We start from the raw sequence: 25,592 nt of genomic DNA, 5'->3' as shown, positions 1-25,592 counted from the left end.
CCCATGAAACTATTACTCTCCTTCCTAAAACTCCATTTCACCCTTCACCTAGGTTTAAACAATTAGTTTGGAAGCCTCAATGCCCCTTCTTCTTCTATTCTTGGTTGAACACATAGTGATGTTCAACATAGGGCATGCTAGTAAAAATAGCAAACCAACTCCTCCAGGTTTGAAACTCTGCCATCTAAAATTACACTCCCCTAACTTGCTTCCCCCAAAGAGGCATTAAATTCCCACCATGGGTTTGCAAGTTAGAGGCACATGTTTGCCAAAACTCTTGAATTCTAGCCCAAACAAGAAACCTTCAAAAAATTTGCAATAACTTAAGCAAATGAAAAGATCTAACCTTCAAACCAAAATAAAATGAGACTTATTTCATCAATCTATCCAACTATTATATTTTATCAACATCATCAATCCATATAGGTCCATACAACTTAGAAAATTAGAGAAAATGATAGAAAATCAGAGTTTTATTCACATAAATCTTCACTAGTCCATATAACTATGTTGTTGTCTCCATGTACAACCCTTTAAAACATATATTCCTTTCCTCCAACACTCATAACCATCATTCAAATGGTTAGGCCAATGTTCAACAACCTTTTCAATTATTTAGCAAGAAAAGTTGTCATTAACTTTGCATTTTTGCATGACAACATTGATATTTTTCTTTAGTAACTTCCTAGACACCTAGATCTTTGCCCAATGACCCCAAGGCATCTAAATCTATCTAAAGACCTAAAAAATCTTTGTTGCATACAAAATCACTCAAATTCCTTAAATTTGACCTTTGGTTCAACTCATATCCTGGCTTATAATGACACCAAGGATCCAATTGACCTTACATATGGTCTTGTTACAAAAACCTTATTCAAATGCCTAATACATGGACCTATTGAACCTCTTTTCCTTGGTGCCCTACACCATGCACCTTAGGTTTTAACAACTCAAGTCTCTTGAGTTCACATATCTTCTACCTTAAGGCCCATGTTGATCAAATTTGCTTCAGTCAACTAGGTTGCATCTTTCTCATGCTTGTTCCTCCATTTGACAAGATATTGATAATAGATCTTTCTCCTAGTCTTTTTCAGTAGTTTGGTGTCTAAGAGGCATTAAACCTCTACTAGTGGCTACTTGGTAAGTGTTGTGGGTAGCTCTACTCCATGCATTTGACCTATATCACAAGCAATAGATCCCTTATAGGGATATAAATCAGAAACATTAAAAATATCAAATAAACCAATGTCAACAGGGAGTTCCACTTTATAGGCATTTGTGCCATATTTTTGAAAGATTTTAAAAGGTCCCATCTTCCTATACATCAACTTGGTGTATTTTTCTTTGGGTAATCTTTCTTCTTTTAGTGAACCATCACCATATCTCCCACTTTAAATTGAAGATCTCTTCTAGTTTTTTTTGCTCTTTCCTTGTATTTGTCAGAGGTCTTTTCCAACCTATGCTTGACCTCTTGGTGCAACCCCTTCATGAATTCTACAAATTCTTCTACTTGTGCACTCTTCCTTTCTATTTGTCTAACATCCCTCAACTCCATTACTCCTTTGGGATGAGCCCCATAAACAATTTGAAAGCAGCCAAAACCAATACTTTTGTTTATTGAATCATTATAGGAAAATTCTACCTATGCTAGGAATACATCCCATATGACTCCATAGTCCTTTATGAGACATCTTAATATATTCCCTAAGAATCTATTTATGACCTCTATCTAGCCATCTGACTATGGGTGGTATGTAGAAGAATAGGCCAAATTTGTTCCTAATTTTCTCCACAAGGTTCTCCAAAAATGTCCTAAAAATTTAGGATCTCTATATGATATTATAGACAAGGGTAGCCCATGTGATCTTACAACTTCCTTAAAGAATATCCTTGCAATATGTGAAGCATCATGACTTGTTTTACAAGGGAGAAAATGGGCCATTTTGGAAAATCTATTCACTACAACATATATGCTATCATAACCCTATCTGGTTTTGGGAAGACCAAGTACAAAATTCATGCTAATGGAATCCCATGGTTTTCTTAGAATGGTAAATGGTGTATATAAACCTAAATTTGATGCTATTCCCTTGGAATTTTGGCACACCATACATTTCTCCACAAACTTTCTTAACTCTGTCTACATTTTGGGCTAGAAATAGAACATCTTGACCAGTTCTAGTGTCTTATCTAGACCAAAGTGTCCTCATAATCCCCCACAGTACTTCTCCTTTACTATGTTCTCCCTTATGGAGCCTTTACGAATACATAATTGAGTTCCTTTCAAGAGGAATCCTTCTTGTAACATAAAATCCACAAATTTAGTATGATACCTATCATTCATCTCTTTGCACACATGGTATGCTTCAGAGAAGTCTTCATCTCCTTCATACATATCCTTGATTGCATTGATTCCCATACTCTCCAAATTAATCTCTTGAATGGTCAAATTCCTTCTTGTAAGGGCATCTGCTACTTTGTTAGCAACTCCTTTTTTCTTCTTGATGATGAAATTGTATGCTTGGATATACTCCACCCACTTGGCATGCCTATGGTTTAGTTTGTCCTACCTATTTAGAAAACTCAAAGCATGATTACCAGTATAAATCACAAATTGTTTAGGCAACAAATAATGCCTCCATTTTCTCAAGGATTGAACCAATGCATACATCTCCAAATCATATGTTGAAAACCTTTGCTTTGCCTCATTAAACTTCTCACTAAAGAAGGTTACTATTTTGCCTTCTTGGCTTAAGACTCCCCCTATGGCCCTATCACTTGCATCACACTCAATGGTGAACACCTTCTTAAATTAAGTCAAAACAAGGATAGGTGCTTCTGCAACCATCTTTTTCAAATATTCAAAGGACTAATTTGCATCCTTAGTCCATGAAAATTTACATTTCCTTCCTCCCTTGATTATATCAATCATAGGGGCACACACATTATTGAAACCTTTAATAAATTTTCTATAAAAAACTTGCTAAACCATGAAATCCTTTTACCTCACTTGCATTAATACAAATAAAAAACTCCTTTGGGAAGAAATTAGTAATTTTATTCATGAATATAGTAATGAACTCATCCTTATAGGTGGTGATTTCAATACTATCTTAAATATAGATGAAAAATTTGGAGGCAACCAACAAACCTCCCAAGCATCTAAGGAATTTAAAAATTGGGTTGACTTTAACAATCTTATTGATATTCCAATTATTAATGGGAAATACACATGGAATAATAAAAGAAAAGACTTCTCTTATATAGCTAAGAAGTTGGATTGATTTTTTCTTAAACGAGAACTTGGTGAATTAAATGCTAGCATTCAACCCTCAATACTACCAATAGTAGGATCATACCACTATCCTATTAGAATTGATCTCTCTGAACCTAATAAACCCTTTAGAAATCATTTTAAGTGTGAAAAAATGTGGTTTTTATACAAAAAGTTTATGGAACTCATTAGAGAATAGTCAAATCAAGGCAATTTTAAAGGATCTAAAATGTATGTCTTCATTTCCAAAATGAAAATGGTTAAAGAAAATATACTTAAGTGGAATAAACAACATTTCAATAATATATTTAAAGAAAAACTAGATATAGAGGAAAGATTAAATGAACTTAGCATAGAGGTAATTAAGAAGGGGATGAAAACAATAGTTTTTATTTAGAAAAAGAATTATTTGCCAAGCAGGAAACCATCCTAGCAAAAGAAGGAATCTTTTGGAGACAAAAGTCAAGAGAAAAATGGCTAGAAGAAGGAGACTGAAACACAAAATTTTTCCATAACAACACTCTCCATAACAAAGCCATAAGTAAATTAACAAAATTCAAAGATCCTCTAGATACTACCACTTAAAACTTGAATAAAATAGGTGAGAATTTAGTGAGTCACCTTCAAAATATTTTAAATAACTTTGACTGCTCGAATAAGGAAGCTCAATCAAGAATGCTTGAAGCTATACCTAGAATGGTCTCACTAGAAGAGAACAAAATACTAACAAACATATCACCATGGAAGAAGTCAAATTGGTGTTATTTAGTATAAATCTTGACAAATCTCCAAGCCCAAAAGGATTCTAGGCTTTCTTCTACCAAAAATGCTAATACCTCATTGATTTAGATCTCTGGAAAGCCATTGAAGCATCAAGAAATGGTGGATCTTTTTCATCCAAAATCAATTTCATCTTGATACCTAAAAAAGGTGACCCTGAAAATCCAAGAGATTTTAGACCTATTGCTCTATGTAATACTATATGTAAAATCCTATCCAAAATATTAGCAAAATGACTTAAATTGATTCTCCCTAAACTTATTTCAGAAGAACAAACTGGCTTTGTACCAAGTAGATCTATCCTTGATGGTATTCTCATAATTCAAGAAATGCTAAACTCAACCAATAAGAACAAAGTGGCTAGCATGTTCATGAAATTGGTTGTTTTTATGTAAAACCTTAGAAGCCTTTAGATTCTCACAATAATGGATTAATCTCATTTATCAGTGCATATCTACAACTAAATTTTCAATCCTCGTCAATGGAACCCTAGAAGGTTTTTTTAAAACCTCAAGAGGTTTAAGACAAGTAGATCCTCTATCTCTGTTCCTATATATTATTATGGTTGAAGCCTTTGGAAGAGGAATAACCAAAGCTCACACTGAGGGAAATATTAATTGTATTACTGTAACTAAAAATATCCCCAATATTACCCACCAACAACATGTTGATGATATAATTCTACCAAGTGAAATCACTACCAAAGAAGCCCTTAACATCAAATCTATAATCCAATAGTATATGGAAGTGTCTTGTCAAAAGTTTAATGCAACAAAATCTGAAATCTTTTTTATTAATACCAAACTTGATATTGAAAAGTAGATTTGTAACATCATGGGATATAAAAGAGGTTCATTTCCATGAAAATATTTAGAAATAGAGCTAAAAAGAGGTAGTAAATCTAAAAAGGCTTGGTAGATGAATCTTGAGAAAATGGATACAAGGATAGTAGGCTGGAGAGATAAATGGCTAACTAAAGCTGGTAAAGTTACCAAGATTACATCAGTTCTGTTTGCACTTCCAACTTATTCGCTATCTTCCCTTCCTCTCTCTAAACATTTAAATAATAAGTTCAAGGAAAAAGTAAGAAGCTTCCTCTAGAATGACTTTGATGATTCCAAAAAAATTTCCATCATAAAGTGGAAAAATGTATGTAAACCAAAGGAATTAGGAGGTTTAGGTAAAAAAAACTTAAGTTGGAAAAATGAAGCATTAGGGGCTAAACTTACATGGAATTTTTGTGAAGAAAAGGATAATAAATGGGCTAAAATCATGTACAATAAATAGCTTAATGCTAATGACCCCTATTCAATCTTCAAGAATGAGGACCCTCCCTAAAGGATCAGAAAGTTGGAACTTTATAGTTAAAATTCAAGCCCTTATTTGTAAATTCCTCACATGGGATGTCAGTAATGGTGATGAAGCTTTATTCTGGGAGGATTCATGGGATGGGCTTCCTTCAGTAGATAGCATGGGGCTCCCAAAGAGTATTAAAGAGTAAATAGTTAAACAATGGGGTTGCAAGGTCAAAGATTATAAATTATCCAAAAACGCCACTAATGGAATCACAAGGTGGGAATGGAAATCTATGTAAAATTTAGATATGGATCTAGTAGAAAAAGAGGTATTCAAAAAAATAATTCAAAAAAGGAAAATTAAACAATTAGATAGAACAGAAAAACTCATTTGGGCAGCTTCAAAAAATGGTTAGTATAGTGTTAAAAATGGATATAGAGCTATCACTAATTCCCAACGATGGGAAGAAGTTAATATCCCAGTTAAACTCTATTGGGATTCATCCTACCTAAGAAAGGAAGGTTTCTTTTTTTGGTTGGTATTTCAGAAGAGAGTCCTAATAGCTGACAAACTCCAAAAGTTGGGCATTGGGGCCCCATCAAGATGTGTACTATGTAGGCAAGATAGTGAAGATACTAATCATATCCTATACATATGTACATACACACAATATTGTTGGGAATGGCTCAAACAAATGCTAGACTAGATGGCCCCCATGTCGAAATCACTAGTAGATTTCCTTAACGGCTAGCCAATAGATCATAGTAAAAGTATATATAATAAAATATGGAACATTTTCCCATCTATACTTATGTGGGAGGTTTGGAAAGAAAGGAATAGGAGAATATTTCATGATCAAGATATGCAGATAGCAAAGATTACTAAAAAAATTGAGGCATGTATAGTGGAATCTCTAAGAACCTACCTAAGGAAGACTGTGATAGAGGAAGGATCATTCTCAAGCTCAGATAGATTATTGAAAAAGAACTCGAAAAATCTTATTAATCCTCCTGTTTTTTATTAAAAAAAAGAATAAAGAGGTAGGGGAGAACTATAGATGGTTTCCTCCACCGATTGGGTGGACTAAGTTAAACATTGACAGAGCCTCTAGAGGCAACCCTGGGTCTGCTAGAATCAGTTGTATCATTAATAATGAGTTGGGTAAGTGGATTGCTAAAAGGGCTAAATCCATAGAACCTAAAACTAACAACCTAGCTGAACTCAAAGCCCTACAAGAAGGCCTCCAAATTTGCCTAAATTTAGGTCTTTCAAAAATTATTATTGAAGGATAATCTCAAATTGTCCCAAATGACATCAGGAAAAGGAAGACACTAAATTGGATTATAAACTCGATATTTTAAGAAGTGCTTAATATTCTTGACCATTTTGTAGATGTTCAGATCCTCCACATTTTTCGGGAAGGCAACAAAAAGGAAGATCAACTAGCTAATAAGGGCGTTGATGGTGAAAATAATTTTACCTATAATAATAGTTTTAACAAAAACTCTTGGCACAATTTATAGTTCTTATTGTTTAATTGTAAGAAAACTAATCAGTAATCAAGTATCAACTCTAAGTATGACTAGATTAATCACCTAAATAAACCATAAGAACTATTCAAATAATTAAGGTCTAATCAATTCACCATCTATATTATTAGAAAATCAATTTAACCTATTCAAAACTTATATATACATATGTATTTATTCTTAAATTATCATGTAGACAACTATTAACAAGCTAGGCTCTTTCTAAATTAGGTTAAAGTTTAAACATAATTTAAACAATAATTATTCCCAATTTAGTATATCTAACTCCCTCTTATAGGAGTGAAGATTAGCATGGTGCAGGAGAATACTTCCATTAACACTAGATGATTTTAACTAGTATTAATCTTTTATCTAGTATAAATAAATATTTTATTAGAGTTTGAGAGAAACAACCATTAGTTTGGTTTGATACAAGTAATTTTGTCACATATATTCACATAAATATTAGGCTAGGGAGTCCAAGATATCCAAATCTAATCTTCTTGGCTATTAATACTAACAATCTCTTTAAGCTGTATTTTTGATCAGCAGGTTAATAAGGTGTACTCATCTCTTCCAATATAGTTATAGAAGAGGTAGCTTCTAAATACACAAAGATCTGGTTGAATATGCTACTCACACCTAGAACAGAGGATCATGAATTATCAGTATAGAGACTGAAAATGAATATAAATTCAGAAGATGACACCAGTCCAATTTTTTGTACTTAATGTAAATTTGGAAACTGATAACTGGGGTATTGCCCCTTTCAATAATGTAATAATATAGGACTACTAGAGGTTTTCTTCTTCGTTTTTTCCTACCAGTGCTTGTTTGAATGGAGATACTCTATTGTATTTTTTTTAATTTTATATAATCAAGGCCTCAATCATTCATTGATTAAAAAAAAACTTTAAAAACTTATTTATTAAGGACATAATAATTATTGAAATATAAACATATTAAAATTAAATCTCAAATGACACTTACCAATAACTTAATCTTGCTTGTTTATTTGGTTTCTCTTTAGAACATCTAAATTCTTCAACACATGTTTGCATGTGTTTCCTTTTTTTTCCCATTGACAATCACACACATACAAATTTGGACCAAATTTTCTCACAAGATACCATTTTGTTGAAATGGTTTGACTTCTTACTTTATATGTTTAAGGAATTAGGTCACATGGCTAACAATCTATATTTGCTATTATTTTTTATATCTCTAAAGAAGTTATGTAATATCTCTCCTTTTAAAAGTTGGTTAGAAACCCAAATAACTGCAAGTATTTCTTGTTTCTATAGTAGGGCTCTACTCTATGAAGAAGAATGTGAATAAACCAATCGATTCTCCTTATGCATTTTTGAAAAGGTCAATTAAGTTATAGTGACTCTTGATGTCAATGTGGTATGACTCAATGGAAGCATTAGTTTCTTGATTCGTATGAGAGAAACCTCTAAATTTTTTTGCCCACATTGTTATAAAAATAAAGTAAAACAATATTTGACATATAAATTAAAAAATACTTATTCAAATCTAAAATGAAGAATAAATATAAAGAGGATCTTACCAATATGTCTCTCATCATGATACCAGATCTTTTGAAAGTAATGAATGAAGTTCTTCTCTTATTTGAATTCCTCCATAAACTTTCTTATTAGGTGAATTGTGATGTCTTCATCATCACTCATTGCACACATTATCTCTCCTAATCTATCGAACATATTTGTTGCAACATATTTATTTCTTAAAAACCTAGAATAGAAAATATAATATCAAAATTATGATAAAAAATATAAATTTTCATCTATTTTAAGTAAAAATTGACTCACCTATATACATTCTTCAACCATGCCCTACATACATGCCAAATACATAAAAGTACTCAACAATTGAAGGATAATCTAGAAGTTAAATAAAAAAAATCATAATAAAATTATTTAAAATTTAATAATAATAATTTAATTTTTTTAATAGTATGACAATTATATTTTTATAACCTATATATTAAGCATAATCTTATAAAGAAAATTGGAGAGTAATAAAATGTGATTACTTCAATCTTAGTGCTGGCATCATCTATCCTAAATGCATTAATATGCCAATCTTCTTTATATTGTTTCCTTATTTTTTAAACTTTTGTTAGCCATTCATTAATATCCTCAACTTTATTTCTTGAAGATATGGCTTACACAACAAGTACACCAACCTCTTGCTCATCAAAAACAATTAATGTATATAACTCATACTGCACATAAAGAAGTCAATTCTAAATTACTGTTTTGGATAAATTATAACTTAACTAAATTATTATCATAAATATAGTTAAAATTGGTTACTTGCACTATATTTATTTGTTAAAAATGTGGAATTCATTGCAATAATTGAGTTGTTTGAATATTTCACCATCATCTCTTTCATCCATTGTATTTGAATGCCTATGACAAATCGAACATTTTCCTCACTATTTGGTATTTTATAATAGAAATAAATTTCTTTCTCCTCTCCGTGCCACAAACTTACACTTTTTGCATCATTTTCATTTTTTTTGTGACCGAAGAGAATGTACTATTTTCCTCACATTCATCACATCTTTTCTTAGCAAATATGTATCTCTCTTATTCATCAACTATGTTATACTAGGATCTAGATAGCATTGTTCACATATTGTGTCGATTCCAACACCCATCAATAATAATGATTCTTTATATGATTTACATTTCTTCTATAGTCTTGGTGCAACCATACTCTTTGGATTTTTAGAAGGGTATTTCTCTCCATGACAATTTTTTCCAATAGCATCTTGGTGACTAAACTCATTATATGTAATGATAGAAACATTTGGTCTTCCATACACAACCTTAACAATAAAGTGGGTTTTACAACCCCTTTTTTGAATAAACATTTTTACACTTTTCATGTCTTGATATTTTTCCTCTCCCCTTTTGTCTTTAGGTCCAAAAGAACAATAATATCTAATTATACATGTAAAAATATATTTATATTGGTGGATCTTATGAATAAAAATATATATAATATTACATCTGTAATTGTTGTATTTAATCTAGGAAAACCTTGAATACATCTTAGTAGCATAGTTAGTAGGGTTTGTCAAGTTGAACTCTTGATGTGATTTGCATATAAATGTTGTTTCTTTACCATCTAGTAAACATTATCCTTTGAACAAATGAGGGAATTTCTCAAGATGGATAGTAGCACATAAGTCCACCACATGGATGTTATAATCTGCAATATGTGTCCACTCAAGTTCTACACTTGAAAAAACATATCTTCATTGGGAACATCTTGTACTACTAGTTGGATGAGTGATTGCCATTTAAACTTCGTACCCATTTTGATGAATGTTTAGATGGTTAGTGACCTTCTATCTTGTTCAAATATATTAGAAAAACTATATGAATATCACTATATACTTCATTTAAAAAATGAATATTTTAGAATAATATAAATATAAATATATTCTCAATACACTAGAAAATCAAATTATCTCATCAATGACAGGATTATTATAAATATGTGATAAAACTAACGAATGAAAAAAAATTTAAAAATATGGTAGGAAATTGAACCTAGGATATGAAGTTTATAATGCATCTTGGATGTCATAATGTCATGATAATAATCTTGTCTTAAAATCCATAAAGTCAAAATCCACTCTCCTTTTGTCTTTAGCATTAAATAATTTATATTTAGCCATCAATGAAATTTCAAATATCATTTTCAAAATAAAGTAATTTGAATCTTCCAAGCCCATTAATAGTTGCTCTACAATTTTTCTTACATTTTCTTTTAATTTTCTTGGAATGTAGGTCTATATAGACCTAACTCGCATGATTAGGTCTTTTATTGTTTTAAATTAATTTACTACAAAAAAATTTCAATTGTCAACATTATTGACTACTTAAAATTCAAATTAGGCTAATTTAATGAAAAATGTAAATACATGATAATTATAGTATGTATAATTGGAGATCTTAAGTGTAGAAGATAAAATATATGTTGCACTTTTTGATATTTGAAGAATGATACTAAAATGATAATGTCTAAGATTATTTATAATATCAAATATGAAAATATGTCTCATTAAAAATTTTAATATTTAAATATTTGTATTGGATCTTCCTTTATTCTATTCCTATTACCTTCCTCTACTTGTTGATGCTATTATTCTGTTATTTATAAATTAGTATTCCTTTTAATATGCTATGATCTATTGCTTATAGTTATTCAATTAACTTTGTTGTTGTGTAGATCATTGGAATCATTTGAAAGTTTTTATTAAAAAAAAAGTATTAACAATGAAAATTTGAAATTAATAATAATAAAAATATGTTATCATCTCTTGCTTACACTTATGCAATTAACTTTGGTGTTGTGTATATCACTAAAATCATTTAAAACTTTTTGAGAAAAAAATATTAAGAATGAAACTTTGAAATAAGAAAAAATAATTCAAAATGCTATTATCTCTTTCTTATTTTTATGAAATTAACTTTGATGTTGTATATATAATTGGAATCATTTGAATTTAAAAAAGAAAATTATTAAATATGAAAATTTGAAATCCAAAAATTTAAACAAGAGTTGCAATGTGATACAACAAGAATCCCTACCAAATTGAATTGTTTCCCTTTAACTATAAAAAAAATCATATTTAAATATTGTACAATAACAATGCATTAAAAGAAGTCTAATTTACTAATAAGATAAAATAAATAGGGGGTTGAGTTGATGTAGTAAACCAAATAATAATAAACTATACAAAACTTTGGAACACTTTGGGTTGAAACATTCACTCAATAGAATAGTTCTATTAGGTTTATTACATTTTACTTAGTTATATTTATTTTATTGATTGAAAACCAATAAATAAATAAAAATATATTAGAAGTAATTCAAAGTATAACTATTTTATTCTATTAATTTTTTACTTATTATAATATAATTTTAAAAATATATAAATTATACTTAACTAATATTCGATCTTATATTAAGATACACATTTTATTTTTAAAGATTATTTATTAAATAGAATATATAATAAAATATTTTCTATTATATAAATAAACATCAAATTATAAGCCAATTAATAATTGTCATACAAATCCTAAATCAAATTTAATTGAAATGGTGGAGAGGAATTGAGCTTAAAAACATTGTCAATGATTTAATTTAAAAATACATTATTCTTTGGTTTCTTTTTTCCTTATTCCAAATCTAAATATTGCATTGGCTTCTATCTTTTTTTGCTTTAATTTTGTAATTAAAAAAATAAACAATCATAAAAAAAACTAAACATAATACAAAACTAAATATTGAAAATTTCAACCATTCAACCTATATAATATTATTTTTTTTAATGGCCTTGCTTGTTCTATATTAATAAAAACTAAAAAAACAAATCAATTAATATATGTACTCTATATAAAAACAATCACACATTAAGCTGTCTTTTTTTTTTTCCTGAAATGGGGCTTACGTTTGATGGACTGTAGCTACATTTAATTATATGGAATTAATATGAGAATTCATGGTCTATCTAAAAGTGCAAATGATAATTAATTTTAGAAAGCAACCTACGTCTATATATATATATATATATATATATATATATATATATATATAATGATTCAAATTCAAGAAATAAAAAATATACCTGATTAAGATAACAATGTAAAACTTTACGAGTAAATGAACTGAATTTGATAACAATGCTTAGCTTAAGTATGCCTTTAAATTCCAAATATAGATACTAAAATCTATTTAATATGAACTTCCTCAAAATAACTAAACTTCCTTAAAATGGGAGTGAATAGGAAATACTTTGCTTAAGAATAGTGTGAATAGTGTGGAAGTAATTAGCAGAGGTGGGTATTTATTCAATGCATAAATTCCTCTCCCGCCATAAAATGACTTCTATTAATGCAATATTAATTTGGATGACATGTTTTGATTTGACTTTAACAGGAAGCGAATTGTTGGAAGTTGTATCAATCAAATAAAAGAGTATAGGCAAGGGCATGATGGTGGCATACAATGCCATGACATTGGCATCCAGCTAAGAGGAATCTCGTGGCTAGATGGGAGCATCTATCTAACCATGAGATTCATCATGGCTAGATGCCCCATGCTCATACCATACCATCATCAATCCATTTTGGGTCACTTCTATCAATATAATTTATAACTGTCAAATCATCACATAGTTTTAAAAATGATTTAGTGACAGTTGTTCTTATAAAGTTCTTACTCCAAAATTAATGGGAGGAGAGATAAATATAATATGAGTCAAGTTCAAAAACATATTATATGTTAACATTTATTTAGTTTAAAATATTTAAATTTGGTGTCTTTTAATTTTTTTATTTTCATAAAATGTAAGATTTTTTTAAAAAATTTAAATAATTTAATAGCAATTTCTATAAATTGTTTATTATTTTGATTTTAAAATAATTTTTTGCATTCACAATTATTAATTAAACATACTAAATTGAAAAATATTACTTATGAAAAAAACATACACAATTATTATTTTTATTGTTTTGGTGAAAGGTGGCAAGCCACCATATACCTATATATATAGATAAAGCTGGTTCAAGGGCTCATGAAGGGAAGAACTTGGTAAGAAACCCTTCAATCTTTACCCAGATTGCAAAAGTTGATTGATATATCATTGTACATTTCAACAAAACTGATAACCTTCGCTAAAAAATTACATTTATGAACAATATTGATTCACACGAAGAATAGAATTGTGAAGATGATAATTTTAATGCCCAATAGCCATAGCCTCAAAATGGCATGCAAAAGATAATTACAAAACCATCTCCACTATACTAGTATCATATTAAATCCAATACAATGTAGTCCAAAAATCCAGTTGAACAAAAATGTAAATTATCAGTATGGTTCCCACTCCATCTGAGAAGGTACCTATTCTACCAAAATGTCCATCTTACTCAAGGGGTTATCAATCTACATGATGTCGATAGATTGCTAAATTGAAGACCCCACCATTCTAGATTGTGCCAATACATCATGATCATGCATAATAAGTTCATCAACTGCACTAGCCTTAACTCTTAGCTATTCACAAGCCTAAGGCAATAAATTACCTCTATAGCACCAAATTAAATGCTCTACTTCTTCTAGATTACTTGCTCCCAAAGCTTTGGAAAAGGAGACCACAAAATTTTGGAAGTCTGAATTACTCTTATCATGCAAAAAATCATCTACCCTTGCATAGGGTAACACTCTCATTGTTAATACATACTCACAAAAAGCACATCTAATACCTTCCATTCCAAGTAGCATACCAAAACCCAACCTATCTGCAATACGTTCCACCAAACTCAAATCTTGGAGGATGTCAGTAGCATACATAAAGAAATCAGATAAAATGTGTGATGGGAGAAAGACATGTGGCTGCATTGAACACAAAGTTGCATAGCCCAGAATTTCTCTGAAACAAAGCATGCAAACATCACAATTGATATTCAAAGTTTCCTTCAATTCATTTTTAGGCACACTATCAGACCATGGGAATTAACATTCTCTACCCAAAATGAACACTCTATAGAAGCTCCACATATTGTCCTAAATTGCCATGACCCCCAAATATAGACAAATACAAAATGCACCAAGAAAACTCTAGGTAGAGCAGTGTATTTAACAAGATTTATGATGATAGTAATTAATGAATTTAACTAAAGCCACCTTTTTTTGCCTTACATAGAAGCCAACTCAAGTAAGGACCATTCGAATGCCATGAGGTGATCTAAAACTTCCAAATTCATCCATGTAATGTACCATAGCTCTCAACTTGCAATTCATAAATCTCCAAATCCACTAACAAATCTTGAATTAACTTGTGCCAAATTAAATACATCAAATCTATACCACCCTTATTAAACACTAAAATGAACTTCCTATTAATGTTTTGTACCTAGTTATAACGAGAACCCAAGCAATACAACCTTTGTTAAATGACTGACTCGGCGAACACTATACCCCTTCACACTCAGGAAACATTACATAATACTTGATGGTTAATGAAACCTAAGCAAACTCAGTAAACTCTACAAAAGATAATTTGGTCATCTTTAAATTGAGTCACTCAATAATCAATGAACCCAACCACAAATTGAGTCACTCGATCAACTCTACATGGGGTCATTTAGTCCGCTTTTCAACTAAGTAATTCGGTAATAAATGAACCCGACCATGTTCGACCAATACTGCATGGGATCATTATTTGATCAACCCAACCAAACCTAACCAAACTCGGTAAAATCCGCAAGAGGTAGTTTGGACAACTTTATACCAAGTCACATAAAAATTAATGGACCCTGCCACACTCGATCAACTCTACATGGAGTCAATCAATCAGCTTTTGAACTGAGTAATGTGGTAATCAATGAATTCGATCATGTTTGGTCAACACTTCATGGAGAACATCAGCCTACTCTGTACCATGACAATTGGTAATCACTACAACCACTCGACAAATGGTAAACCTGAGATTCTCCAAAAAGCTTCTAACTCAGTAGAACTAATAAATGGATCAATCTGGCATTAAAAAATTTTCTCTTTCTAGATTAAGATAAGTAAAGAGAGAGAATTGGCAAGTATAAAATCTATAATTACCTCAAATGCCTTCAAGTCACAGCCAATATTATAAACATACACAATATTTAGATTTTTTTTTTTTTTTGAGCAAAAGTGGGTGAGCCACTGGATATATATTTATATAAAGTAAAAACTAGTTCAAGAGCTCAACTAGGAAAGAACCAGAAAGAAAACCTAGCATTGTCACAATATTTACAATTGACTTAACATCAATACTTACAATTTGACTATATTGATGAACAACCAATCAAACTTTAAAATTTATCGAGTTTTACAAAATTTTGTCACATAGTAGGCATGGTGGACTCAAATTCAATCAAAATAAGATTTTTAGCATTCTATAAAACATGTTAGAAGTGAGGAGAAAAAAGCCCAGCAAAATAGAGAGATACTACTATGCTATCTTTCATCCATATCCTCACTAGGAGCAGCCATTGCAGAGAAGTCCCATCCTTTGGGAGCCTAATTTATGAGAGCTTCAATAAATGTTCAATGCCCAATTTTGATAATGCATAATGACCATTGAGTGATGTTAGAATGTCCACTATAGCATACTTGACACATATGACATTCAGGTTTTCTTGACATCATCCACAATTTGGCATGTGTAGATCACACAAAACATATAACCCATTCAGCATCTAAAGTCACAAGCTTACACAACATCAACTATGGCTTAGCACATGTTGATCACTTGACACATAAAGTACACTCATCACATCACTTGAAGTATCTTGGCTTCTGACTCGGCACCTATAAGAATTTTGACTCCTCTTGGTAGCCATGGGATAACTCATGTACTATTCTGATTTACTCAACACATATAGCCTACTAGTTTGCATGACACATGAGGCATATTTACACACTCAACACATATGGCATTAGGCACCAAAGATTACTAGCTTGGATGACATCAACTATGCCTCGTCGCACATTGATCACTCAGCTCCTCAAATAGCTCAATAGCAATGAGAATTCTAGCTCGGCATCAATAGTAACTTGACACCTATATTGATGCAGACATGACACATTGATCACTTGGCACATGAGACACACTTAGCACTTGAAACAACTTGACAGCAATGAGAATTCTAGGTCAGCATCAGTACTAACTCAACACCTATATTGATGCACGCTTGACACATACATTGTACATGGCACATGAAGTGTGTTAACTTGCTCAATTGGCTTGACACATACATTATACATAGCACATAAAGTGTGTTAGCCTGCTCGACACATGTCATATGGCAGTCTACACCTAAGGTCATTGGCTTAGTAGATGTCAACTATGACTTGGCATATGTTGATCACTCGGCACAAGAAACACGCTTGACATCTGAAGCACCTCGACACACATAAGAATTTCTCGGCACACATATAGACTATTAAGCCCCTGAAGTCACTTCCATACACAACATCAGCTAGGGCTTGATGCATATTGGTCACTCAGCATTAGAAACCCACACAACACCTAAGGTAACTTGGCACATAGGGTTTTCTCAACCCCTAAAGTCCCTGTCATGCCCAGCATGAGCTATGACTTGGCACATAATAAATGCTTAGCACATGAAGCACACTCAGCTCCAAGAGTCTCATAGCACGAAAAGGAAAAATAGCTCAACACAAACAATAAACTCCTCTTCTAGAGGTCAGCAACCATTAGTTTCTACAAATCATTGTAGTACTCCATGATTGTAGAAGGTTTTAGTGTAAAAATTATAATCCAATTGCATCCTAAATTGGAAAGATAATTTTCCATTTTGTTGCCCTCTCTATATGTGTGTGAAACTTTGATCTCTTGAAATTGATCAATAATATTCCAAATTTTTTGGAGCAAATATTTGAGTTTCTAGGAAGATGATTGTCTCTTAATACAAGCAGAGATTATAACTTGAGAATCACCTTCAATCTACACTTGTTGGAAGTTCCCTTTTTTTAGCTAGCATTAGCCTTGACAACAATGACTAAGCCTCAGCCATATTGTTAGTTCCTGTAGGAAGGGGAGCCATTGTGATTGCTAAGACTTTACTAGTACAATCTATAATGCATGCTCCCAATTTTGGTTGTCCTAGATTACCTCTGGATGCTCCATCAAAGTTGAGTTTGACAAAGCCAGGGGAAGGGGGTTGTCATTTTACTATAGACCTATCTGTATGGGTTTGCAACTTTAAAGAAGTTCCAGTACCAAATGGGATGAAAATTGATTTCCATTCCCAAATGATACTTCCATCCTGGGAAGTAATAGCTAGATTAAATCTACATCTACTGACACTTGCATTAGTAACTTTTGATATCAATTTTTCAATGATTTGGAGCACTTTATCTAAAGATGATATGTCTTTTCTAAAAATCCTCTTGTTTCTTTCCCACCAGATAGCCCAAATAACTAGAGTAGGTGTACATTTCTAGATTCCTACAAACGGGGCATTGGGGTAAAGAATTGGCCAAGCCTAAAAAGTGTCCCAGATATTGTTTTGCAATGGGAGTAGTAATTTAATTTGTTTAAAAAAAACATCCAGCATTGGTATGCAAACTAACATCTTGCAAATAGGTGGTCAATTGATTCATCTTCCTCATACAACACATTTGAAAGGAGAGGCAATATTCATCCTAGCCAGTCTATCACTTGTAAGAATTATATGCTTGATTGCTAGCCACACAAAGCACCTAGCCTTAGGAAGTACTATTGTATTCTAGTAGAATATGAATAATCAAGATGATGGTTTTTCCCACTCAAGTTGTTGAAGAAATTTGTGACCTTCCTTGATTGAGTAGTTACCATTTTTGGTCAGGATCCACATTAGCCGATCCTCAGCCATTGATACAAAAGCCTCTTTTTCTAAAAAGATAGATTTAAGTTGTTGTTTATGTTGAGGATATAAAGGGATTTGATTTGGATCTTTCTATATTACTTTCCTTGAGAAGATGCAAATTGCATCCATTTAATGAACAACAAGGTTACCCCATTTTGCTTCTGTAACTAAGACTATATTTTGTATGTTTGACATTGTATTTAATTGGGGGTGGCCATTCCATCAGTCACCCTAGAAGTTAATCTTGTCCCCACATTCTAATTCCCATGATATGTAGTTAAGAACAATATCTCTGGATGAAATCATGAAGTCCCAAATGACTAATCCCCTAGGGGGATCAAGCATAGAAAATATTCTATGTGGCTCATTGTTATCAAGATATTTCTATTGCATAATTGTACACCAAACTAATTATGATTTAGTATACATCTACCAAACTAGCTTACTGCCAAATGCTTTGTTCCTAATTGTCAAATCATGGATTCCCACACCACCTAGAGTTGGATAAAATGCCATATTTTGGAGAGAGATAAGTGGAAGTTTCTTTTCATTAGTCAAATTTCTCGACCGTAGAAAACCCTTAACAAGTCTTTGAATTTGTGAGACAATAGAAGATGGTGCTTTTATCATAGCCATGTAATAATTAGGTATTGTAGAAAGGATTTACTTAATGAGCAATATTCTGCCAAATAATGATAGCCATCTAACTTTCCAAGAAGAAATTTTGCTCTTAATTCTTTGATATACCCCTTCCCAAAAAAAATTCTTGTTTGAACCCATAAAGAAAGGAACCCCAAGATAAGTGGAGGGTAGAAAATCCTCAATAAACCCCAAAATATGCACAATCTTGTCCAAGATAATCCTGTTTGTATAAAAACAAGAAGATTTTTTACTTTTGAGGATTAATTTTCTGCCCTAAAACTTCTTAATAAAGCAAGAGAATTTTCTTAATCTGTTTAGCCTCATATACTAATGAGGCACCAAATAGTAGTGTGTCGTCAGAAAATAAGAAGTGCATGACTGAGATTGTTGTACCTTCAATTTTTGCTCCTTTCCTTTTATCAGATAGATGGTGATGCTTGATGTTCCTACTAAGGGCTTTAGCCATGATGATGAATAAAGCCAGTGAAAGAGGATCACCTTGTTAGAGACCTTGTGTGGAGGAAAAGAAACCAGATACTAATCCATTGATAATGATTGAGAACCAAGCCCCCAAAATGCAAGCTTTAATCCACTTACACCATTTCTTATCAAAACCCATTTTTTGAAGGACTTGAAAAAGAAAGTTCTAGCAAACTCTATCATAGGCCTTTTCCATGTCTAACTTGATAACAAAATTAGAAGATTGACTATTCTTGACAGAATGGAGAACTTCATGAGCTACCATTGCACCCTCCATTATTTCTCTACCAAGAACAAAGCCACCTTGTTTAGGAGAAAGTATGGATGGAAGGAATTTTTGAAGTCAAAGATAGATGGCTTTAGTAATAATTTTATAAGTTAGGTTGCAAAGTGAAATTGGATGAAAGTCTACAAAAGTTTTGGGCTCTATGGTTTTTGGAATAATTGTAATATTTGTAGAATTGAAATATTTTGACATAGATTTGAACTTTTTGGATTCCTCCATAACTGCAAGAAGATCCCATCTAATAAAATCCCAATAGCTCTGAAAGAAAAGTGTCGTGAAGCCATCTAGACCTAGGGCTTTTCTAGGAGGAAGAAGAAAACAACATCTCAAATTTCTTGAATGGAAAAAGGGGCCAAGAGCATGGAGTTCTCCATAGGGGAGATCATTGTAGGTATGTGTTGGATGAAGTCCTCTACTTGTGAAGGTGAAGGTGAGGGAATTTCTACTGGTGCAAGAAGATTCTTAAAGAACTTGACTCCTTCATCTCTAATCTAGAGAGGGTTGGTTAGAATATTACCTATTTTAGCATCTAAGATTTAAAAATTTGATTTAGCTACCCCTTTTTATTGGGTAGAAGTATGGAAAATTTTTGTGTTTCTATCTCCTTGTTGTAGCCAAACTTCCCTAGACTTTTGTCTCCTATAATCTTCCTCCCTGTTACACAATTCCTCCCATTCAATCTGTAACTCTTTTTGCTTAGCATATGTGTCACTATCCATCCCAAACTTGATAATGAAGTAGTGAATCTCCTCCAATTGCATCTTAACAATCTCTTTCTATTTGAAGACATTTTTAAAAACTTCTTTGTTCCAGATTTTGATCTACTCCTTGACATATTTCAATTTACTAGCAAATTGGTGCATTCTAGATCCTAGAGAAAAGGGCGCACTGATCCACCATTGTTTTAAAAGTGGGAGAAAATGTGGGTGGTGCAACCACATACTTTCAAATTTGAATGATGACTTATGTTGGTTCTGGTCAATAGGTGTACCTTGATCAATGTCAATGGACATTGGAAAGTGATCAAAATCTGGAGTAGACAAAATCTCTGATTGGAAGCAAAAATTACCTAATTTCTAGTCATGAGATAGTAGAAATTTTCCCAATCTAATTGCAATTTGAGCAAAGCCTGATCTTCTATTTGTCCATGTAAACTTGCCTTTAGATGGTTGAATATCCATCAAATCATTATTCTCAACAAATTGAGCAAAGTCTTGAATGGTTTTAAAGGGTGGGAAAATACCACCAACTTTCTCATTTTGATTCAAGATCGCATTAAAATTGCCCCCAAGGATGACTTTATGGGAGTTCTAAGATTGAATCAGCATTGCTATATGATCCCATGTTCTCAACTTTTCCTGGGTATAGGTAGGTCCATACACATTGAACAGAGCAAAAGAGACATCAAAGTCAAGAACTTGCAACATTTGCCAATTAGTTTGTTGTTGAATAAGATGGCCTTGAACTATTAATGGGTTCCAAAGAATGGCAAGACCCCCAGAAGCACCCATACTAGGAGAATGTATTGAGGACCACCTTGGCCCTTTGGCCAAGGATTTCTAGAATGTTTCTTGTGATAATTTTGTCTCTTGTAGCAACACAATATCAAATTTTGAGGATTCTAAAAGCTTTTGAACATTCCATGATACAATTCTCATTGCTGACAAGGAGAACAAGTTGTTCTCCTTGTCATTCTCTCATTGACAACCAAGTTGTCATCTACTATGGTCTGGATACCTAAAGTAATCTCAGTCCTTGTTTTAGAACCCTTTGGGCATCCTCTAGATTTGGTTGTCTTAGAAACCTAAGGGCGGAGAGAGGGAGACTGAACAATGGAGAAAGTGTGTTGAGTATCAAAATCTAACAAGTTAGCTTGGAGCCCAGATTTAGGTTGTTCTTTGCGAACCTCAGATTCTTTCAAATTGTCCTCTTGAGGTTGAACCTCTAGTTGATTAGCCACCTGTGGAAAGTTGGAGTCCACCATAATGCTTGGGATGTTTTGAGAATTAAGCTCAATTTGGCCCTTATTAATATTAGGTTCCTATGAATTAATCACTTCAAGATGAAAATTTGAGTTATTTGCCACATGTTGAAAAATACTCTTCTCGAGAACAAGTGGGTCCAAATCATAGCATGCCTCCAGCATCGAATCTAGTTTAGCTGCTTGTTTTCAAGTTTCAAAGTCATTAATGACCATGCAACAAGATACTTTTTTCTACCCAATCTGACTGTTCCAATATTCAAATTCTTTGAGTAATGCAAAAAGGCCACTATTTTCCTTATTAGTAACATTGAATCCTTCTTCCTGTGCTATACCAAATACTATATTATGTAGAGGCAATTTGATCTATAATCTGAAGAGCTTCCTATTCAACATAATGATTATTGACATGATCCTTATCTTTGAAGCATACTAATGGAAAATCTTAAGATGGATGGCAATCATGGGAATTATTCGATTTAGCTAGCAAAACTTGAATGTATGGTAAGACTAACTATAAGATTGATGATAATTTGGATGCAATAGAAAGATCCAAGCACTAATTATCTGGTGAAGTGAAACCACACTAAACAGAGGCCATTGGGGTCATATCATAATTTGGGTCTGAATAGGCATTGTGGGCACATAAGTTAGGATATGTACTATAATCTAGACATATGTCCTGAACCTCATTGGGTGAATCTTGACATTGAGTATTAAAGTGACCTAGTTTATCTTGAAACTTTTGAACTATTTGCTCATTTTGAATTATGATTGACTAATCCCATGAACCCCATTAAGAGTTAATAACCAATTGAGATGGAAGGTGTTGCCTTATATCTAGTAGCACGCAAACTCTGGGGTCCAAATGTGGTCAATCATATGTAATAAGGTCATGTGCAAGGAAAATACCCATTTTTTTTGCAAGAATTTCAATGGTTTGAGGATCCTTGTACTCTAGAGGTAAAGAGGGAAAGGATATCCAATGTGGCAAAAAAGGAATCTAAATAGATTGTGGTTTGAAGTTTGGAATCCAAATCAAGGTGTATAAACTAGATCCACAACAAAACCAACCTTTTTGTTTATGTAGCAAATCTCTAGCAGCTTTTGTTTCAAAAATGGCTATAAAACATTTTGATTTAGAATCAATATTGTTATAGTAAATAAAAATATAAAAATAAATTTGGAATCTATATTTAGAAATTGTTATAGTAAATAAAATTTACCTTAGAATGTTATTATAAAATAGTAATTAAAAAAGTGATAAAATGAAAAAATTCATTATATTCATAAATATATTTAAATTTAATAGTAAACAATATGTTAAGTAATATATATTTTAAAAGTATGGAAATTTTTAACAATAAGTAAATATTATACTATAATAAGAAAAATTGTTAAACGATTTGATTATTATTTATATGAGGACCTATATTAGATTAAAAAAAAGAAAAAAGTTAATTATATTTTAATTTATTAAAATCAAACATAAGTCTTTTATCATTAAAAACTTATTACTATATAATTAATAAATTCATTAATTAATTTCAATTATATTTTAAAAATTTGTATGTTAAATTTAGTGAATCATTTTTAATTTAATTTATTTTTATTTTTATTTTTATTTTAAAATCATTACAAAACTAAAAAGTGACTTTAAAAATAAAATAAACATTAAAATAAAATATAAATTATAAAAATTATAAAATGTAAAAATAAAAGTTATAGAATGTCAAAATTCATTATATTCATAAATCTAATTTAATCTAGTAGTAAAAAATATGTTAAGAAAAGTTATAAAATGTAAAAGCAAATGTAAACAATAATGTTAAGTAATACACAAAAAGATGGAAAAGCTTAATTATAGGTAAAAAAATATATATTATAAAAATGCAACTAGAGGTGTGAGCGAAATGGTAGAAAAAAAAAAATTTGCAAAAAATAGTACCTACTAAGAAAACTCAAAAAAAGAAAACCCTAACTCTTGATGATAGAATCTCTCAAGAAAACTAAGCATTCCCATAAAATTGACAAATCTCTCATCGCTGGAAAACTTCAAGAAGGAATAGATCCCCCTTAGAAACCAATTCGAAGCACTCATAGAGCTACATGAGGAGCGAAACAAGGAAATAGCTAAACAAAATTGTAAGCAATCCTAGAAGCCTCCTCAAATCTCAAATCCACAATTGCGTGAAATAACTAGTAGTGAAAGGCACAATGATGAAGAAGGATGGGAAAAAATTTCTTCCAAAAAGGAGTGTTGACATATCAGTCTAGTTTGTTATTAGTGACACACAATTATTTAGATTTTGTACATCTGCTGATCTCATTGAATAGTTTATAGTGTTTTCCATTTAATTCAGTAGCCATTGAGTTCTACAGTTGCTACCAAGTCTTTTGGTCTAATCTTAGTGGTTACTGAGAAGATTTAGTTAGTGTGAATTCTTGTAGTTCAAACTGAGCATTTTAGTGTATACCAAGTTTATCAATGGTTACTGAGTTCGTAGTTCATGTGATGTGAAGCTTATGTTTACTGAGCATTGCAGTATCTACCGAGTTCACAGTTTAGGTGATGCAAAGCCAATGTTAACCGAGCTACTTCATGATAACCAAATGATTCAATGTTTCCTGAGTTGCATAATATCTACCAAGTTACCAGTGCAAACCAAGTTCAAGACTACTTGAAAGTGATTAGTATGGACCGAGCTTCTACGTTTACCAAGAGCATGAAAATGCCAAGTAGTGACAGTGGATGCCAAGTATCAGAACCTCACTAAGTCAGTCTTTGAAACTCGAGTATCTTCATATGGGATGACTTTTTCATATTTTTCTTAACTTTTTTCATGGCCAACTTTGTAATTTTGTAAATTGGATTGGTGTGTATATGCGATGTATTGTATCATATCCAATGGTATGAAAAAGGAAGAAAGAGCAAGAAAATGCAAGAATGTGAATGTGTACACATATGTATTCTATATTGTGAATACAATAGATAAAGAATTATAAAGGCCATATCATTACAAGGAGTAGTAGTGGAAAATCTATCACAGAAAGGTGATCAATACACTAAGGAATCTCTATCAACAAACTCAATTGCAAATAAGAGATAAACTACTTCATCCTAATAGGTGAACTAGTCAAAATCCTCTAACAAGGTAAACCTAACATTCTTTTCTAAATATCTTTACTAAGTGCATACTTCATTGTATGTTTGTAAATCCTCTCACAAGGTGGATCTAATAGTCCTATTTTCTCCTAACAAAGCAGATCATCAGAAGTGATCAATGTAAGCCTTAACAGGCCAACTTTATGTTGCAGTACTAAATTTTGTGGGTATCATCCCCACCCTAGTTTTACTTTCTATTTGGAAGGTTTTTGGGTCACTAAATCATTGTGTTCAAATGTTATGGATGCTTTCGTGTTTTTAGTTTCCCATGCATGCAATTAGATTAGATGTGATGAATTATGTGCTAATTGATTTATTGGTTTAAGAATTGAAATTGTTAAAGTTTTAGAAGTTATTGATTCACCCCTCCCCTTTCAATAACTTAGCATAGTCTTAAATATTTCCAAAAATTGGTATCAGAGCATTGTGATTCTTAGGAAAAAGTCTAATAGCTTGAGCAAAGATCAAGGATATGGAGATATTTAGACTTGACAAAGCTATTGATAATCAAAAGTTGGATCTGGAAATGGCCACTACCCAACTCAAGAAAGCTAAGGAGCAACTTTCCCAATCCCTAAAAAGAAGAAAGGAACTTGCAAATCAAATGAATGATCATATATACATTGAAGAAATAATTGAAGACTTTCACCATTCAAGCAGTTCAGATGATGCAAATGATGCAATCAAAGAACT

The sequence above is a fragment of the Cupressus sempervirens genome, chromosome 8 (genome assembly GCF_028749045.1).
Source record: "Cupressus sempervirens isolate cs-2001-9-10 chromosome 8, ASM2874904v1, whole genome shotgun sequence".
NCBI lineage: Eukaryota > Viridiplantae > Streptophyta > Pinopsida > Cupressales > Cupressaceae > Cupressus > Cupressus sempervirens.
The sequence above is the reverse complement of the archived record's forward strand: the minus strand, read 5'-3'. Positions refer to the sequence as shown.